General features: G+C 36.4%; 1 pseudogene; it reads right to left on the bottom strand.

Annotated features, from left to right (window-relative positions):
• Positions 1 to 1,823: 1,823 nt before the first annotated feature.
• Positions 1,824 to 6,296, bottom strand: LOC119040892 (serine/threonine-protein kinase 16-like; annotated as a pseudogene).
• Between the last annotated feature and the right edge of the window lie 375 nt (positions 6,297 to 6,671).

The following is a 6,671-nucleotide window of genomic DNA, read 5'->3' as shown; positions in this document are numbered from 1 at the left end:
TTGAAAAAAGTGTTAAGAGTCTTATTAGAGGGGAGAAGAAATGTGATCTGGATCCAGAAAAGAGAGTACTTGTGCAAGGTTAAATGGTGAAATATAGTGAGAGTAAAGGATACAGAGTAGGCATAGTGTACTAGAGAGCAGAATTAACCATGACAATAATAAAGCTTAGGAAGATAGTGAAATGGACTAAGACCAGAAAGGGGACTGGTGTAGTATTTACAATAATATGGAACAAAAATTATTTATAATAATGTTGAAACCACAATAATATGATAATAAATATATGATCTGGATAAAAATAATAGAAAGTTAGAAAGTACATGACCAAGAGTAGTGTGTTTTTGGGACATGAGTGAAGTGAAAGAAGGAAAATTAAAATGCAATATGAAAGAGAGAACAAAGAAATCCAGTCAAACAATGGAATTAAACAAAATGAAGAAAACTAAGCAGGAAGAAGAGAAATAAAAATACTAATAAAATAAGTAAAAATAATGAAAAAATAAACAAATAAAAAATAAAATGCAAGTTCTACAGAAGAGAAAGTTGTCTCAGTTTCTCAGTTGTTGGCTTTAGCCTTGTAATCCCTCTGTGGATTTCTCTGTCATCCTTTCACAGCTACAGGTCTTACTGTCTCACACTTGGAAGGAAAAAAAAAGCTTACTGCTGACTTTAAACCTGCTGGTCTTCCTGGATGCTTCAAGCAGAAGGGGGCTTAGCTTAGCTTTTCTCCCTTCCTGCAGTTTTGTGAGAATGGGGTCAGGCCTGGGCTACAATATTCACAGTTGCCCAGCCTCCAACCCAAGTTGCACATGTGCTGCTGGGACCCCACTGCCCATTTGCACCAGGCCGGTGCTTTTAATCCTCCAGTTGTACCTCCTGTGAGGTGCACTGATTAGGAGCAACTTACACCCCACCTCCTCCCTCTTTGCTAGCCTCTGTGCTGCGTGCTCTCAAAGTCCCTTCAGAGCAGTTCAGCTTTCCCACTAAATTAAGTCTCTCTGGGGACCGCCAGCTCCCTGAGCCCTGCTGCCCTCTGAATGGTCAGTGTGGTGCGTGACACCCCTCCTCCTCTTCCCTCTTCAGGAGCCCAGCCTCTGCTCAAGAGTCCTTTAAACAGTGGCTGAGGGCCTTTTTTGTGTGTAAAATCCTCTTGTTTAAGCCCAACTCTCTGACCAATCTCAAAACTATCCAGGTCAGGGTCTGACACAGCCTAACTCTTCTCCCTTTTCCAGGTGTCACCCTGCTCCCCAGTTTCTCTGTTAGTGACCTATCCAGTGACCACAGTCTCAGGGGACAAATACCACCTCTGTGCATCTCCAACTTGTCTTTATTGCCCACATCCCACTGACCCCCACCCTGTGACTTCTAAAATCCAGATCTCTCCTAGGAAGGCTAGGTGTTCAGCTGATCACAGGGGCAAGTTGGCTCTACTCCTACCTACCTCACCACCATCTTCCTATTTACCACATTCTTTCTGACTTTATTGAAATTGGCTAATTTAAATATTATGCATCTTGGATTTAAAAATTTGTTCTTTTAATTTCTTTTTTTTTGTTTATTTTAATTTTTCTTCCTAAAATGCTTTCATTTTATCCTTCTCTATATACATTAGCCAGGTCCCAGATTTGAAAGTTTACCATAATATAAGCTCAGCAGTCCTGCTCAGAACATTTAACAGATTCTATCAGTTTCCCTTTTCCTATCTCCTACCTTCACCGAAGTCCAACTCACGTTCCCTGTCCCATTCTCAGGGAACTGCTCAGAGGAGCAGAGCAGAGATAGAAGCCTGAGCTCAATCTCCCCTCCCACCCTTCTCTCCCCAACTACAAGAAAGCAAGCCTGGATAGAAAAGACCTGGATTCCAGAGTGAGATGTTGGCTTGTTTCCACACATAGATTGGGGGAGGGGAAGACTTTCTCAACATAACTACTGTTTTGTTCACATTTGGGTATGTGTTGTCCCAGAGCCTGGGTTTGCTATGCCTTCAATTAACTAGGGAGGAGAGAAATGTGAGGACACTAGTAGGGGTCCACAGATATCATGGAGGCCAGCCGCTGCCACATCACTAAAGAGTGCCTGGATCTTTGCGGGTGGTTTTGCATGGTGAGGACCATACTGCCACCCTTCTAGAATACCGTGTCATAAGGGCCTTCTCCAAACACCATAGCATATAACACACAGCCTAAGGACCAGACATCAATCTGCACATCTGTGACATAGTGGCTCTGCACTGAGAAGAGATCTAGGGCCAGGTAGGAGATGATAAACTGCTGGGGGCCTAGTTCTGTAAGGCCATAGCCTGGCAGAAGCCTTCCACATGGATGCATGCTTGATTAATGGAACCCAAGTTCATTACAACAAGCTTCCTCTCATCTCCAAGTAGGTACTGGTGTGTTTTAAGTCACTTTGGGCACAACCCCAGGCATGGATTTCATGAAGGCCTCTATAGATACCCAGCAGCAAATAAAGGATTTGATCTTCAGTCAAGAAGTTACCTTTGTCTTTCAGACTTTCTGTCTCATTACACAGCTACCTCTCTTGAAGAAGAGCACAGCCAGGACTGGTGTTGTGTCCTGCTCTCTCAGACAGTAAGCCATAAGGCAAATGATGTTTGGGTGATGGAAGAGGTCATGTGTATCTGCTTCTCACTGGGCCTTCTCCCAGCCCTGCCTTCCCCCTGTTTCTGGATAAAGAGGTAGTACTTATTGTCAATGATGACAGTTCCCTGAGAGCAGATATACAGTGTGTGGCCTGTGATGTCTAAGTCATCTTCCTTGAGGTCTGTCTGAGGCTGCCACAGGGGTTTGTCCAGCTTGAGTGGCCTCTTCCAAGGATGTTCTGGGGGGTCTAGCAGATCATGCTGGCTTGGGCTGGAGGTAATTTGTTTTTGAAGTCACTTTTTTCTTAATAATCTTACTATTTAAAATGTTTTTTCCAAATACCATTTCAAATAAGTTTTCTTCACAATTAATAGATAACCTAATTGAAAAATTTGAGCATACAAAATTTGAATTTATAATTATACTGATGTATTTTGTTCTTTATTTAGTATTACTTACTGTGTTTATACAAAGATTGTAGTTCTTTTCTGCTGCACATATACAAACTAGAGATTTACTTTTATTAAAAGGATTTTTGGACCATACACTTGATAATATAGTCTTAGAGTAACTATAAAGGTTGCAACCATATTAGGTTCCAGTTTAATGAAAGATGACCTGTCTACTACTATATTCAGCACTTAAATTCTATAGTTAAGCAATGGCTGAAAATTCCATTAGGAACAAGAATATGAAACCAGGGCAATTAACTTATTATAAATATGAAACTGTACTTGATAGTACTGCAACACAATCTGATATTTGGGCGTTTCAGTCTAAATCAAAGAATTTCAAGAAATTTAATTACAATCAAACTTTTTTGAAGAAAGGAAATATATTCCCTGAGAACTGTTCTCTCTTTGTTTCTTTCTTCCATCTTTCCTTCTCTTCTTTCCCTTCCTCTCTCCCCCTCCCTTCCTGTCTCTCTGTCTTTCTTTAAGAAATATTTATTTAGTTTCTTCTCTGTGTAAGACCCTGAGCTAAACATTTGTAGCATGTAACATTTATAGGTTTCTAAGGATTAATAAATACCATTACCTGTTTTAAGTCTGTTAAAACCAGCCGGATAATTTTTTAAATCCTGTTTATTACATAATCACAGTGCTGCATCTGATTCTTAACATTTTCTCATATATTTGTCACTTTTAATTATCCCTTAATCTTTTCAATTAAGACTTTATTTTTAGAACAATTTCAGTTCCATAGGAAAATTGAAAAGGTACAGGCATTTCCTAAATACTCCCTACCCCCACACATGCCTAGCCTCCATTATCAACATCCCCCACCAAAGTTACAATAAATCATATACCCTTGTTAAAACTGATGAACCTACATTGACATTATAATCACCCAAAGTTCATAGTTTACATAAGGGTTCACTTTTGATGTTGTACATCCTGTGGGTTGGAATAAATATGTAATGAAATGTACAATATCTATCATTATGTTATCATACAAAGTAGTTTCCATGCCCTAAAAATCCTCTGTGCTCTGCCTTATTTATCCCTCCCATAGCCACTGGTAACTACTGATTTTTTTTACTGTCTCCATTGTTTTGTCTTTTCCATGTCATGTAGTTGGAATCATACAGTATGCAGCCTTTTCAGATTGATTTCTTTCCATTAGTAACATGCACTTCCGTTTTTTTCCATGACTTTTCATAGCTTGTTATTTCTTTTTCACACTGAATAATATTCTATTGTCTGGAAGTTCTATAGTTTGTTAATCTAAAATTGTGGTCCTGGCATTGGCATTAACTATGTTTGAGATCTTAGATAAGTCTCCTCAAGACACCTTCCCAGCTCTTGGAAACCACTATAGTATTTTCTGTTTATATGGATTTCCTTATTCTAGATGTCTCATATATAGAATAGTACAATATTCAACTTTCATATCTAGCTTTATTTGCTTAGTGTAATATTTTCAAAGTTCATCCATGTTATAGCATGCACCAGTATGTTGTTCTTTTCATATGGCTAAATAATATTCCACTGTATAGATGTACTATATTTGTTTATCTATTCATTAATTGATGGACACTTGGATCATTTCCAATTTGGGGCTGTTGTAAGTAATGCTTTAGTGAGCATTAACAAAAAAACATTTATGTTTTTGTTTGAAAAACATTTTTTCTTGTTATATCATTTTATTTTATTTTTTATTTAATTATTGTTCAAGTACAGTTTTCTGTCTTTTACAGAAGAACAGAAATTCTCTCTGAATTAAAAATTCTCTCACATATACACTTTGGACTCATACAGTAACATCATATGTAAATTTTCAGGAACTGCCAAGTTGTTATCCAAAGTGGACACACCACTTTACAATCCCACTAACAATGTAGGATAATTGCACTTATTATAGTCTTTTTTAATTTTAGCCATCTTAGAGGGTGTGAAGTAGTATTTCACTGTGTTTTAATTTTTGTTTTCCTAATGATGAATGATGTTGGCAACTTTTTCTGTGCTGACCATTTCTTCTCTGGAGTAATACCTTTTCAAACTTGTGCTCATTTGAAAAATTGGGTTACATAAATTTTTATTGTTGAGTTATAAGAATTCTTTATGTGTTTTGGAGTACTAGTCTGATCAGATCTATAATTTAAAAATATTTTCTCCATTTATGTGGCTTATTTTCTTCATTTCTTTATGATATCCTTTGAAGCACAAAATTTAAAATTTTGACAAAGTCCAGTTTCTTCCCTCTTCCTTCCTTCCTTCCTTCCTTCCTTCCTTCCTTCCTTCCTTCCTTCCTTCCTTCCTTCCTTCCTTCCTTCATTTCTTCCTTCCTTCCTCCTTCCCTCTCTCCCTCCCTCCCTCCCTCACTTGTGTTTTTGATGCCAAGTCTAATAAATCATTGCATCATGTGGAGGTCACAAATATTGACTCTTATCTATTCTAAGAATTTTGTAGTTGCAGCTCTCATACTTAGCTATATGATTCAGTTTGATTTAATTTTTATGTATCTTGTGAGGGAGGGGTCCAAGCTCATTATTTTTCATTTGTATATCCAGTGCTGCCAGAAACATTTGTTGAAAATACGATTCTTTTATCATTGAATTTTCTTCCCTTATTAAAAATTAATTGGCAATAAATGTAAGAGCTTATTTCTATACTGTCAATTTTATTTCATTAGTCTACATGTCTATCCTTATGTTGGTATTATATTGTCTTCATTATGTAGCTAAGTATTACATTTTATTTTTTAACTATTCTACTTTTCAGTTATAGCTGACATTCAATATTATATTAGTTTCAGGTGTACAGCATAGTGGTTTGACATTTATGTAACTTACAAAGTGATCTCCTGGTAAGTCTAGTACCCATAGGGTACACATAGTTATTAAAATATTACTAACTATATTCCCTACTTGTACTTTATACACCTATAATTATTTTGTAACTGCTAATTTGTACCTCTTCATCCCTTCACCTTTTTCATCTCCCATCTGGCAACCACCAGTTTGTTCTCTGTATCTATGAGTTTATTTCTGTTATGTTTATTCATTTATTTTGTTTTTCAGACTCTAAATATAAGTGAGATCATATGGTATTTGTCTTTCTATTTCTGACTTATGTTACTTAGCATAATATCGTCTCAGTCCATGACTGTTGTCACAAAAGGCAACATTTCATTTTTTAAAAATATTTATTGTATTTTCCATTACCATTTAGTATCTTTATATTCCTCCTCCATCAATCACTCATGTCCATGAGTCATTTCTTCATTATATTTTATGTTTAACTAGTATTTCACTGCATATGTATACCATCTCTTCTTTATCAATGAACAGTTAGGTTGCTTTCATATCTTATTTATAATAAATAATTCTGAAATGTATATAGAGGGGTATATGTCATTTTAAATTATTGTTTTGAATTTCTTCTGATAAATGCCCATAAGTAGGACTGTTGTATCATATGGTAGTTTTATATTTAATTTTTTGAGGTACATCCATAGTGTCTCCCATATTTCCCACAACAATTAGCAATTCCCCCTACAGTGCATATAGTTCCCTTTTCTTTACTTCCTCTCCAACACAGTTTGTTAATTAATTTATTTTTTTAAAGA

This window comes from Artibeus jamaicensis, unplaced genomic scaffold (assembly GCF_021234435.1).
Source record: "Artibeus jamaicensis isolate MK-2021 breed Jamaican fruit bat unplaced genomic scaffold, CSHL_Jam_final contig_311, whole genome shotgun sequence".
Lineage (NCBI taxonomy): Eukaryota > Metazoa > Chordata > Mammalia > Chiroptera > Phyllostomidae > Artibeus > Artibeus jamaicensis.
The sequence above is the reverse complement of the archived record's forward strand: the minus strand, read 5'-3'. Positions and strand labels throughout refer to the sequence as shown.